General features: G+C 40.0%; 1 protein-coding gene across 4 annotated transcripts in view; it reads right to left on the bottom strand.

Moving 5' to 3' along the window:
* LOC143145537 (pikachurin) overlaps positions 1-14630 on the bottom strand; it is a 260250-nt gene that overhangs the window by 36159 nt on the left and 209461 nt on the right. The window lies entirely within an intron of this gene.

Here is a 14630-nt window from a genome sequence, read left to right as displayed (position 1 = left end):
GAATTTGAATATCAAGGATCTGGCGATCGAAAATTCCAGTATTGAGAATTCATTTATCAAAATTCCAATTATACTTTGTCTTAGCAATCGAAATGTTCTGTGTAGAAAATGTTCCGTGAAAAATATTCTGTCTTTGATCATACTCTTTTGACGAACGATACAAATAATTACCGATTCAAAACTATTCGAAGGATATTCTCTGTTTCGTTGTGGTCGTTAAATATTTTATCAATTTTGAATCGATTTACACTGCGTTACTTCGTTAATGAAAACGTATGCGCTATTCAGTACGAGGTGTTGTATTAGTCGTGGATTGCATACATACTTCGTGGAAAGGAAAATTATTATATTTACAGAACGAGCAATTACGAAGAACTTCTTGGTGCTATACAAGACAGGGTTGAATATTCAATTTTGTAATAACTCGACGAGTTCCGTAGTTAAATGTTTCTGGTTCATTCACCTTCTGTGCAGGTTACATCTCGGTAAATCGCACATGGCTGATGTAATAAACTAAATTGATGCAGTACGCTTCACACACGGGGAATCCTCGAATGAACGAAATTATACGGTAGAATTTAATCGAAATTTCGATTACCTCGCTACATGGCCAGGACTTGGGCCAGTTATTCGAACATTCTAATAGTTTTAGAAATTTTCACGAATTAATAGTTAGATATCCAGCGTTCGATTTTAACAACGAATCGACACGGAATTAATATACATTACTGCCAAAATTATCGCCATAGGCAGAGTTATTGAATGTTAACGTACATTCAATTTTCTGAATGTTAACATACACTGCGTAGCATTGGATATCGTTTTATCGTGTAATTGTTTTAAGCATCAATTGATTCGTGACTTATTTACCAATGGCTACAAATACTGTTTGTGTACTAAAGGGTTTTTACCCGTTTGCTGAGTAAATAAACGAAATAAATTATTGATTAATTATAATGTAGGCAGTAGCCACCCGTAGTCCATCGATCAAACAAAGGTGATAGCGGCTGGACAGGTGCGAGGGAAGGGAAATAATTTATAATGTGAATTTTCACAAAAAACGTACACACCTCGTAGTATCTTGCATTGATTCAAATTTCCACGTAGTGTTTAAAAAAAAATTCTGAAGAGAATCACCTTTTATGTATTTCTTTACCGCTATAAATCTTTTTCTGTCTCAAAAATTATCAAACATACAATAACGTTAACAAGTATTGCAAATCTACCGACTTTTCCAACACCTGCTGGCTTTAAGTATCAATTGTCCCTTGGTTTATATTCTTACGATTGATCAGTATTTCGTCTTTCTATTCCAAAGGCTTTGCTTTCGTCGTCAAATAAATAAATTACACAATGGAAGTCAAAGTCTTCGTTTCCGGACAGTTCAATTGTTCGAAGCGTTGACCGGAGTAGAGTGAAGAGAATTTATGATTTTTCGAGCCTTTCAACGACCTAACCCCCGGACTACTCGATCCACCAGTTAGCGGAACACCGTCGACCAACTTAGTCTGAATTTTCGGCTCGTCGTTTCTAATATTTCGTCGTGGGGGGCGTGTTGAGCAACACACGGGCTCTGTCGTCGAGGGTGTAGACATACATCAACGCGTGGCGAAATGCAGTCGGAGATGGCAAGCAATTTACGTGGGTTATGCATATCCGAGGTGTCCCATATTTGCCCAGGCGACATCTAAGTGTACCGACGAGAGTTCCTTGTATTCGGGTTTGCCAGTGTTCGCGCGTCTACGTAACCGAACACACAAGCGGGCCCGCGAGCTCGGTGTGCACGTACAAGCGACGAATCCCGTCGCCGAGCGCCTCACCCCCCCTCTCGCTGGGTCTCGAAGTTAATGCACTTACAAAAGTCTCGAAACTTTCTCCAAGATGCATCGACCTGGATCGCCGCGAATCATCCCGCCTCCTGCTCCTCCTCCTCCACCCCCATCCCCACCCACGCGTCCCGCTGAAAGGGATTCTCCTCCCCCCGGTTCGATGAAACTTATAGCGAGACCTTTCGACTGCCTCGATCGAGACAGAAAATAATTTTGATCGGGAATCTCGGCGAGTTATCGGGGCTTCCTTCGACTTTCTTTCGGTTCACTTTCGGTTTAATCACGGAGGAAGGAATCGGGCTGGACTTTCGGATATGTTTGCTCTTTCCAGAGGCTATTAATTTGGTTTTCCTACCGATTTTCCGTCGAGGAACGAGATCTCCCTGATTTTACGAACGCATCTCGTTTGTGTTTTTAAATTGTGGGGAATTCATCGTATCATTGTAATTCTGTATACTTTTCCTTGGGAAATTCATCATATTATCGTAATTCTGTAAACTTTTCTTTGGGAAAAGAAATGAATTAATCGATGTGTGTTGAAGGGGAGCAAATATTGAATTTTATACATTTTTAACAAATTTGGTTAAAACAATGAATAATTAAACTCTTAATAATAATAATTTCCTCCCGATTAGTATTTCCACTAGAATGATCACCGAGAAACATTTGATCGTGTTTCATTGACTAAAAAATATTGAATATAATTTTCTGTCACTTGCACGCGCAAAGTATCCAATCCAGTGAACTAAAAGATCGCAATAAACAAAAATAAAATTACGTTTCTACCTGAATGCCAAAGCCATTGTAATGCTCAACTTGTTTCAAAATGTCGTAGCGTATCTTTCAACATAATTTCTCTTTTGTCCAGAACACGCATCGATAAATTCGTTTCTTTCCGCGTAATGAGAAGTACATACCCGTGCATACATAGTACTGCAATGAAATATCGTTCAAATGATGGTTTTTTCATTTTAAAAATACGAATAAATTGCTCTCGACAAGGAAAACGTGTTTAATGTCGACTAAACGAAGACACAGATTCTTGTTCGAGATCTCTCGCGAAATAATGACAAGTTGTAATTGACTTTCGAGTTTTAATTTCACTCACACCACGAACTGTTCCACGCAGCCTGTATCCAGTCCGAAGTTTGCGTTAATGATTTTAGAGCCGAGCGGAGCTTGTTTTACTTAACAATTAAAACTAGCGCTGCTGGAAAAAAGAAGGTGACTTGAAAATATTAACGATATCCAGTTAACCTAGATACTTTCAAAATGGAACACGAAGCTAATTGCATGGAACTCAATATTATTTGAAAATTAATGAAAATAACGTTTAACCGACATATCGATGTGAAAGTGATCAATAATTTAGTGTCGAATATCGGTCTAGGATCATGTAAAGTCTAAAGGACATACAAAGTATAAAAAATATACTATTCTAAAAATTATACGTTTTCTATTTTTGCAATGAATTTCGTACATACACATCGAGTGACCTAGAGTCACTCCACAGCATACATTATCACAGCAAGAACGGTTTAAAAAATTCAAAGTTTAAGTATCTTCGAAACTGTTTGTTTGCGCACATATGCGTACCGAGATTTCAGTTTCTGCAAGAAGTATTACATATTCTGAAGTTTGCATCTACAAATTTATTGCATCTACAGTTTACTCACAACTTCATCGCTAATATAGTCTGTAGAGTAGTGAACATAGGGAGTATAGGGATTAGGAGAAGGTTAAAAATGTATACAGGGAAACATTAAAAGCAACGAATAGTGTTTCCTTAAATTGCGTCATGTTTTCAACTAATTCCCCGGCTCGATAACAAGCTTTCCCTATTAAAAGCGACAAAATGTACACCGGGAACGTGACTCCCAATGGCTGAACTTCCGAGAGGGCCATTCGTAATTGCGTAAAGTTTAAACGACCGATGCCTCTGTTCCCTAGCCCATGAAACTTTCGCAGAACTTTTACAGGTTCGTCGAGACGGATGAGGTAAATCTTTTGATCCGACGGTCGGATAGGGGTTGCGGAAAGCCATTACGAAAATATCGCGGGAGACTCGCGCGAATCTTGCACATTGATGTTCACCAGAAGCGAAACGAACCCGATTAACATTGAGACACGAGAAATATTCTAAATATCAGTGCAAACGAGATTCGTTCGGACTGGGTCGAAAGTTATGCTCTTTCAGAAATTCAAATTTAACCTTCGTCCCTTTTGATGTTGTCCGTTGAATGTTGAACCGTTTGCGTTCTCCGAAGCTCATTTCCGAAATCAGGAAATTCATCTTCCTGTCAAAGGCGAACAAGAGAACACGATACGAAAGTATCGCGTATACGAAAATGAGCCAATTTCTTTTCGAACTATATGCCAGTCCAATGTTTGCAAATCGAATGTTTTTGCTTTAGAAATAGAACTTGATCTTGCACTGGTAATGTTCACTTTTTTATTTATATATAATATTGAGAATTTTTTCTTAATTTTGGACAATTATTGATATGTATAGTATTAAGATCTGTTTTTTAATTTTGATTTTCTATTGATATGTGTAACATTGAAATTAATTTTTTAATTTTAGACTTCCACTGACATGTATTGTGATATAATATAATACAGAACAAAATTAATATGAAACATATACCAAAGAAACCATAAAGAGAAACATCTTAATAATTTTAATTGAACTTGTACGTTGCAGTACCAATAATTGTGATTAATTATGAAACGAATGAATAGTTTGCAATTCTGGTTTTAGCGGTGTAAATTATTTCAAACTTCACTAATTAACTGCAAATCCATGGACTGGTATATTTCGGGTGCGTTATTGTATTTCTGCGAATCTAGATTCACGTTATTGTAAAGTTTAATAATTAAACGCGAAGCTGTCGATTTATTGGCAGCTTTACAAAATTATCATAAAGTTTAGCAATCGTCTACCTGATGTTTTTATTTATTATACCCTATAAAAAGGAAGATAGGTATTCGATATAAAATTTTCTTAATCATCGATCTATATTTTATTCTTCTCGCCTAAAGATTGATAAAACAAACTGAATAAAATTATTCGAGTAAATAAGAAAGAGGGTACCAATACACAGGATAAGATACTATATCTGAGCGATTGGTTTTCATTCTGCTTTGTATGTTTTACCGCTAAATGACGTTGTTTAATATCTTCTGCTCATCGTTAAGAGCTGACTTAAATTACATCGAAACCAGGGTCAAACTCTACTCCCATCTAAGGCAAGGTTTGCTGAGTCAGCCTCACCGATGATTTCACAAGTAAAATTGCGGTGATAACATTTTTACTTAACCAATTGCACTGTGCAGGTCTTTGTCTTCCTAATATAGGGTTGTAACATAAATTCGTTTGGTCACTGCAAATATCATGTTTCTCTTCTAACAATCGTTACCTCACTGTTAAGGAATTCACTTCTGGTAATGATGAAGAGCATTCAGTTTAAACCTAGCTCTGCCTAGGTTCTCACTCTGTAAGAACAGGAATTTTCACTTCTGTAAAAGCAGAAATACTTGCACATTAAATGTAACCGAATGAATTAAGTAGTTAAATTTGTAAAAAATGTGAGAAAACATTTTCGATTTCTTTGACTCTCCATCGAAGTTATTCCCCTTGATCCATAAGCATGTTAGTACGCGACTGGCCACTGACGTCTTAAGTGGATCAATACGCTCTCTCACGACTGGCCATTTACTTCTTAAGTGTATCAATACGCTCTCCCACGACTGACCATTTACACCTTAAGTGTATCACTACGCTCTCTCGCGACTGGCCACTGACGCCTTAAGTGTATCAATTCGGCCTCACAATTGGGGGGTCAGTGTCTAACCGTCACAGTCTCCAAAATAAGTCAACAGGTAATGTTCACGAACTCTGGAGTAAGTCAATTCATAATGTTCACAATCTCTGGTGTAAGTTAACGTGTAACCCATAGTTTCTGGAGTAAGTCAATGTGTAGTGTACTTGATATCTAGATCAAGTTAACGTGTACTTGTAATTTCCAGAGCAAGTCAACGGGTAGTGTTCACCATCTGCGGAGCAGGTCATCGAATAATGTTCACGATCTCTGGAGCGAATCAACGCAAAGTGTCCACAATCCCTGTTTAACTTAATGTGGAACCGAGGTAAGTGATAGTTTCCGGAGTAAGTCAATGTATAGTGTACTTGATATCTCGAGCAAGTTGCGTACTCGTAGCCGTGCAAGACGTACGCGTACTCGTAGCCGCGTACTCGTAGTCGTGCCCAGAGCAACTGAACTTATAATGTTTACTATCTCTGGACTAAGTCAACGTGTTGTCTTCACCATTTCTTGGTTTAGTCAACGTGTATTTGTAATCTCTGGAGCAAGTCAATGTGCAGTGTTTACAATCTTTGGAGCAAGTCAATGTGCAGTGTTTACAATCTCAGGAGCAAGTCAAAGCTTAGTGTTCACAATCCCTGTGTAAGTTAATGTGTAACAGGAGTACGTCACCGTTACTGGAGTAAATCAATGTGTAGTGTACTTGATATCTAGAGCAAGTTAATGCGCACTCCTAATCTCCAGAGTAAGTGAACGGATAATGTTTACTAGCTCTGGAACAAGTCAACGCGTTGTCTTCACCATATCTGGGTTTAGTCAACGTGTACTTGTAATCTCTGGAGCAAGTCAATGTGCAGTATTTACAATCTCTGGAGCAAGACAATGTGCAGTGTTTACAATCTTTGGAGCAAGCCAATGCCTAGTGTTCACAATCCCAGTGTAAGTTAATGTGTAACAGGAGTACGTCACAGTTTCCGGAGTAAGTCAATGTGTAGTGTACTTGATATCTAGAGCAAGTTAATGCGTACTCGAAATCTCCAGAGCACGTGAACATATAATGTTTACTATCTCTGGAGCAAGTCAACGCGTTGTCTTCACCATCTCTTGGTTTAGTCAACGTGTACTTGTAATCCCTAGAGCAAGTCAATGTGCAGTGTTTACAATCTCTGGAGCAAGCCAACGCCTAGTGTTCACAATCCCTGTGTAAGTTAATGTGTAACAGGAGTATGTCACCGTTTCTGGAGTAAGTCAATGTGTAGTGTACTTGATATCTAGAGCAAGTTAATGCGTACTCGTAATCTCCAGAGCAAGTGAACGTATAATGTTTACTATCTCTGAAGCAAGTCAACGCGTTGTCTTCACCATCTCTTGGTTTAGTCAACGTGTACTTGTAATCTCTAGAGCAAGTCAATGTGCAGTGTTTACAATCTCTGGAGCAAGCCAACGCCTAGTGTTCACAATCCCTGTGTAAGTTAATGTGTAACAGGAGTATGTCACCGTTTCTGGAGTAAGTCAATGTGTAGTGTACTTGATATCTAGAGCAAGTTAATGCGTACTCGTAATCTCCAGAGCAAGTGAACGTATAATGTTTACTATCTCTGGAGCAAGTCAACGCGTTGTCTTCACCATCTCTTGGTTTAGTCAACGTGTACTTGTAATCCCTAGAGCAAGTCAATGTGCAGTGTTTACAATCTCTGGAGCAAGCCAACGCCTAGTGTTCACAATCCCTGTGTAAGTTAATGTGTAACAGGAGTATGTCACCGTTTCTGGAGTAAGTCAATGTGTAGTGTACTTGATATCTAGAGCAAGTTAATGCGTACTCGTAATCTCCAGAGCAAGTGAACGTATAATGTTTACTATCTCTGAAGCAAGTCAACGCGTTGTCTTCACCATCTCTTGGTTTAGTCAACGTGTACTTGTAATCTCTAGAGCAAGTCAATGTGCAGTGTTTACAATCTCTGGAGCAAGCCAACGCCTAGTGTTCACAATCCCTGTGTAAGTTAATGTGTAACAGGAGTATGTCACCGTTTCTGGAGTAAGTCAATGTGTAGTGTACTTGATATCTAGAGCAAGTTAATGCGTACTCGTAATCTCCAGAGCAAGTGAACGTATAATGTTTACTATCTCTGAAGCAAGTCAACGCGTTGTCTTCACCATCTCTTGGTTTAGTCAACGTGTACTTGTAATCTCTAGAGCAAGTCAATGTGCAGTGTTTACAATCTTTGGAGCAAGCCAACGCCTAGTGTTCACAATCCCAGTGTAAGTTAATGTGTAACAGGAGTAAGTCACCGTTTCTGGAGTAAGTCAGTGTGTAGTGTACTTGATATCTAGAGCAAGTTAATGCGTACTCGTAATCTCCAGAGCAAGTGAACGTATAATGTTTACTATCTCTGGAGCAAGTCAACGCGTTGTCTTCACCATCTCTTGGTTTAGTCAACGTGTACTTGTAATCTCTAGAGCAAGTCAATGTGCAGTGTTTACAATCTCTGGAGTAAGCCAACGCTTAGTGTTCACAATCCCTGTGTAAGTTAATGTGTAACAGGAGTAAGTCACCGTTTCTGGAGTAAGTCAATGTGTAGTGTACTTGATATCTAGAGCAAGTTAATGCGCACTCCTAATCTCCAGAGCAAGTGAACGTATAATGTTTACTATCTCTGGAGCAAGTCAATGCGTTGTCTTTACCATCTCTTGGTTTAGTCAACGTGTACTTGTAATATCTGGAGCAAGTCAATGCGTAGTGTTCACAATCTGCATATTTACTCAACGCATAGTGTTCACGATCTGTGTAGCAAGTTAACCCATAGTGTTCACGATCTATGGAGCAAGTAAACGCGTAATGTTCAAAATCTCCGTATTTAGTGAATGTTCATGCATAGTCTCCGGAAGAAATCAACGCGTAGTGTACTCAGTCTCCGGTGCAGGTTAACCAGTAGCGATAACGATCGCAATTGGTTAACACGTACACATGTACACACACCCCTCTCCCCCGAAGAGGACCATTTCGCGTACAATTTATTTCTCTACGCAGGATGAGTCCCGTCGTCCATTTTTCAAGCGAAACAACGGGCATTTATTCTGGCCATTCGCGCCGAAACCTCGCGGGAGATGATCGAAAGCAGAAGGATGGAAGGAGAACGGGGAGATAATCCGTCGTTTGTAGACGACTTTATAAGGCGGCATGATACAATCGGATTCTCCGTTGCTTCTTTGAAGAGAGGACTGCTCTTCGACGACGCGTACAGCCGGCTGACGTTATGATCAGCCGTCAGATGCAGTTAATCCCCGCTCCCCTGTCTAAGGGGAGGCTAATTTCCTACGACTTCGAGGATTTATAGACCCTAAGGAAAACGGAGGACTGCGCAGCACTCGCTTTTTAATGAATTTCTCTCTGAACACTGTCGAGACGGAAAAGGGGATGCTGTGCTTTGTACCTCTTTTTGTCGAGACGCATTTTTTTGTTCTTGGGGAATATCTTGTTGAAAGTGGGTGAATGAAACGCATCTGCGATACGAGCAATAAAGGTGGAATCGCGTTTCTGGCGCGTTGCTTGAATCAGGAGCGGATTTATACTCTGTTCTCGGAAAATGGAGCAAGGTACGTATTAATTAACCTTGTAATTTTGTCCTATTTTTCTTTCGAACTTAACGATATATGTGAAATGATCAATTGACCAATTTGATAGTTTTAGAAATTGCCGAGAATTTTTCCCTAAACAAGGTATTGTGTATATAATTTTGCTCGATCTGGAGCTGATTTTGTAATAATAGAAATATTTCCTTGAAATATTTAGTTTCATAAGTCTCATTTAATTACTACTTATATTGCACTTATGCTACGTCACGAAACATCAAAATTTATAGAATACATATTATTAATCTTTTCATTAGTTGAAATTTGAAGAGTAATCGGAAAATAATACACCAGAAAATATATTTTTACACTTAACAAAGTAATCCGCACGTAAAAAGTATCCGATCATGCGACTAATCTAACTGAATATTCAAAGGAACATAAGTTGGTTACTATATTTTCATGGGAGTTTAATAATTTACTTTCGATCGATAATATCGACGCGACGAATACTGGATATATTGGAACGAATTAAAATTTCTGCTTCGATCATTATTATTACTTTCGACCGACAGTGTACACTGTCGACCGTTGCGTCTGCAAGTGGAGATTTTTAAATTACATTCGGGTTCGTTCTACGCGCGATATTACGTTTCGTTTTTGACTTCCCGCGCTAAATGGTACAAGTCCGTTAACGGATTAAATGAGCACGTTGAATGGAATAAATGAAGACGAAACGAATGAAACGGATGAGGCGCGGGCAAAACGCTCGCGAAATGAACGAAATAAATGAAACGAGCGAAACGAATGGAACAAGCAACTCAAAATGAAACAAGTGAGCCCCGAGTGAAACAAATAGATACGAATAAACGAACGTAACGCGGGATGAAAAGTTGGACGAAGATTAAAAGAAATTGACGCGACGATCGTCGCGCAACGGGCACGAGAAAGTGTATTTTTCCTTGCGCCACGAAATTGAAATATTAAATCGCTGTTACGGTACGAAATGTTTCGCCGCGGATTGCACGGTGAGGAGGGCCACTCGCCGAGCGGGCTCTCGCGTAACCCCGTTTTGTTTTTCGCCCGGCTTTCCCGTTGTCTCGCGGAAAAAGAAGAGAGGGGAAGTAAAGCAGCTGCGAAGAGTACTGGTTATTCTCTGACCCGTCGCAAAGTCGAAAAAATTGGATGCTCAAGAAACACGGCCCGTGTCACGGACCTGTTTATTTGCGCATTGTGCGCGGCTTTATCGCACAAGGTAGCAGTTCGCATTCTTCGAGACACTATCACCAATTTTTAACGACTGCTTTTCCACGAGGTGACAATTTCGAAATTTCGTTACGTCGTTTCGGAGTGAACATAGAACGCTTGAAATGCACTTGGACGTCTTTGTTGCGCCAGTAACGAAATTTTATGGAAATATGAAAACGTTTTCGTAAAAAAATCCCGATAGAAAGAATACGTTACACGAATATAATTGTACAAATTTCCCACGAAACGGAACATTCGCACGTTATCGTACAACAGAGGTTTCTACTGTGATCCGTCACGAAAAGAGTAATCGCGCATCGTCAAACGAGATCAAACGCAGCGTTTAATCCGCGACGGCGCGTCTGAAGTACTCTCTCTTCAACGGATTCCCTTCGGTGAGGTAGGTGCTAATTTCTCCCGACAGATTCGTCTGGTAAATAGATTTCCAAGCGGTCTCGATCGGGGCCGCGAAAGGGGGCGACGTAAAATCCGACGAAAGTAGCCGAGGGACGTGTCAACGACGTGAAACGCGGTGGCTTCTGTGTTTTGAGCCGTGGCAAGGCTGTCTCGCGGCTGGAGGAAGAAAAATAAAAGGAACCGTCGAGGAGGGTCGAGAATGGTTGGAAGAACGGTGACGGAGAGAGAGAGAGAGAGAGAGAGAGAGAGAGAGAGAGAGAAAAGAGAGAGAGAAAAAAGAAGCAGGGGTGGGGGTTGGCTCCTCTAATTACGACGCTGTCGTTAGGACACCGAGTGCTTAATGGCACTTCGGGATAAAGTGGGCTCGGTTCGCGGACCCATTCGCCGGCTGATTTTAAAGGCAATTAAACTCGTCCCGCGGGAAAAACAGACGGGTTCGTCTTCGGGCGAATTTCGAAACCGACTATCAATTATGGTTCTTCGTCGCGCGTTCTTGCCACGAATCAGCGTCAAAAGTAACGAAAGTTTCCTTTCTTTCTTATATTTCTTTCGCGCAAACGACTCCACGTCGACGAGCGCGAGTGATTTTACGTTTTTATCGGCAATCGTCGGACGCAGTACCCGTTTAACGACGGGGTATCTTCGAGCGATCGGTTTGATAAGGTTTGATTACGGTAGTCACTTTACCATCGGAATTTTTTACGTATTTTTAAGTACAATATTATCTCGATGGATGGAAGCGAGTAGAATGTTTGTTATTGAGTAGAGCACAGGGAGGATAACGAGATCTGTATGTAATAAGAATACAGAAATAATACTTTATTATACGATCGTATAATGTTTGCACAAGTGATGCTGATGAGCGACCGGACCGAACGGAGCAAAATCAATTTATTTGTTGATTCTGGATTCTGATAGATGGCGATGTTAACTCTGTTGGTAATTGATTGATTTTTCGTGATATGTCATAGCAGATTGCCACATTGTTGTTGTTGTTGTTGATAAGGATTTGTTATAACACTCCTTCCTGACGAGAACGAATTTTTACTTTCAACCGAATATACCGAGAGTATGAAACGTAAGCAACAGTATCAGTTTCAGTTACGGAGGGAGAAAATCGATCAGTTAGGGAGGTAATACCGTATCTCTTAATACACTAATCTATCGGTGCTAATTGTTACGCAGAAAGTAATAAGGATTCGTTAAAAGAATATATGTAGACGGTTCTGGTAAAAATAAAAGAAGAGTAGCCCAATTTTTGGCGCATCTTTTGAAGAAAATGTAATCGTAGGACTTCGACCAATTTTCTCTTGACTCGCTTAAAAAAATGTTACATATCTGCCGACTTTTTAAATCTACATTGTACAAATTCTTCACCTGCACACCGGGTTTACCACATTTTTGAACTCTGGCTCTTAAAATTTTGCAAAATAATTGTCCCTTTTTCAAAAATTACTCTACATACATTAGCAATAGGTAGAATAGATATTCTTCTTAACAACAACAACAATACGAAGTATGATATTTTTGAATTTTTTCTCCTCAACTTTCGCGGAATAATTGACCCTTTTTTTTTTAAATTACCCCACGTGGGTTGAGAATCGATATTGTTGTCCAATATTTCTCTAGTTCGAATTTCATCCAATCAATCGAAGAATTCATTCCGCAGTGTTTCAACAAAACGGACAATTATCAGCCGGGAAGGATTCTTCTTCGCACGTGGGAAATTATGGTTTCCCGGTCGAGTTAAGATTTCTCTTTCTGAACGAGTCGCGGCAGGGACAATATTCCCCGATTGTTTCGCAAAAGTTGGTCGTGGACGGAGTTGGCTATTTTTAAAGGAGCACTTGGAGGCACTCTTTCTCGAAGAAAGTGGCGCCTCTTTCTCCTTCTGCTAAGGCGTACTAACTTATTACGAAACAATTTGCAAGTCTTATGAGAGGGGTCGAGGGAGAAAGGCACCGAGTGCAAGAAAGAAGAGCGATGGAAGGCCTGGAAAGTAGGGAGCTTTTAAAGACTTTTAATTCAGGAGCGCAATGCTCGTCGGTGCAATTTAAAGAAAACGCCGTCGCGATGTAATGAAACGTGCTTAATTACTGTGCCTCTGATCGCAAAGTAGTATGCAAACTTGAAAAGGGGGGAAACGTGGAATTCACCGGCGATGGAAATAACGCGAATCGTTCTACCGTGGAGCACCGATAAACAACGGTCAAAAGTTTCTCATTTTGCATTGTGCGTCGTTTCGTTTCTTTTTCTTTTCTTTTTTACAATAACGCACGCTCCATTTTTCTTTCACGAGAACGTTACGTTTCCAGTTCGGGGGAAAAAAAATTCCCCCGATGGCTTGTCCCTCCCCAGGATCACGTTTCAATTAAAAATATCCTCGATCGACCATGATTAATTACGTCGAACGTTATTCGAATACATTCACGTTCTATTGTTTTCGAACGAATCGTTTATTTGGGCGCACCGAGTAATCAATATACGAGTAATATTTTTATCCTCGCTTGACAACGGTTTACTTCTCGATCGAACGAATGTTCACCGGTATATTTATTATCGATTCTAACAAATTCCATCATGGACGCGAGAATCGTCCTTATTCGGCGAACGGAAGTTTCGAATACAATTCGTAAAACACGTGAAACGAATTAAACAAATTGTACAGGTCCGTTGTGAAATACGTTATTGAGTCAAAGAATGGTTAATTAACTCGGAGAAGCCACGGTGTTCCCTAGTTGGACAAAGTCTAACGGAACGAAAGTGTGGATAGCAATTTAGTGTCTATTTTCACGAATATTGATACATTTAACGATTTGGTCTGTTCGATTGGTATTTGAACGCTGGTGTACACCACACGAGGAAACAACGTGATATGGACGATCGAGTCGGACGAGGATGCTTTGGTAACAAGATGAATCGCGCGTTCCTCTTCGCAACTTGGTAATTACGAGGGCGTGTAAAATGAATTAAGCAAATTTTGTAGCCCGTTATGAAACGCTGCGCGGTATCAGACCGCGACAGTTTAATTAACCGCGAGATCCCGTACTACTGAGTATTAGGAAAATTTTCATAAAACCATACGGAGCCTGTGGTATCGTACCCCGTCGACGACCCAGTTTCATTATAGCAGCGCACATAAATTAGGGTAAAATTAGCTCTCTGTAGTAGCTAGGAAGAGGGAATCGATAAACAACAACCACGGGGCGATATCGCGAACGGATGAATTTCCTTAATCGAGCAAACTATGGGCAACTTTTACCGTGAAAGGGTACATTTTACTGATTACACGGGCCGGTCGACGTGGTCCGTTCCATGGGCGTGGTTCGACCATTCATCCCTCACGGTGCTGGCCATCTGTCTTTATACGTACCATCGTGTGACATAAACGTGGTCGGACGGGAAGTGTATGAAATTTTTTTTTCGTTTCACTCGAGACTCATTTCTTAAATAGGGTTGTCGGTATCTTTTGCATCGGGTCGATAATAATTACATAAGGTAATTTATTTATTTAAGCGACGTTCAATTTTTTAAACGGTATTTTTAATTATTTTAACATCGATGGCAATTTTATTCAAGATAAACTGTTATTCATTCAAGTCGAAGTGCAATTATTTTCGTCACGTTGAATCCAATGGGGGAGCATTTCGATCGTTAAGGTCGTCACTTGATTCTTTAATAACATTGTTAGTTTTTTAAGTATCGAGTCGAGAACAATTCTCACTTGACGTAATTCGGTTAT

Source organism: Ptiloglossa arizonensis, chromosome 4, assembly GCF_051014685.1.
Source record: "Ptiloglossa arizonensis isolate GNS036 chromosome 4, iyPtiAriz1_principal, whole genome shotgun sequence".
Taxonomy (NCBI): Eukaryota; Metazoa; Arthropoda; class Insecta; order Hymenoptera; family Colletidae; genus Ptiloglossa; species Ptiloglossa arizonensis.
This window is presented reverse-complemented; position numbering and strand designations above follow the sequence as displayed.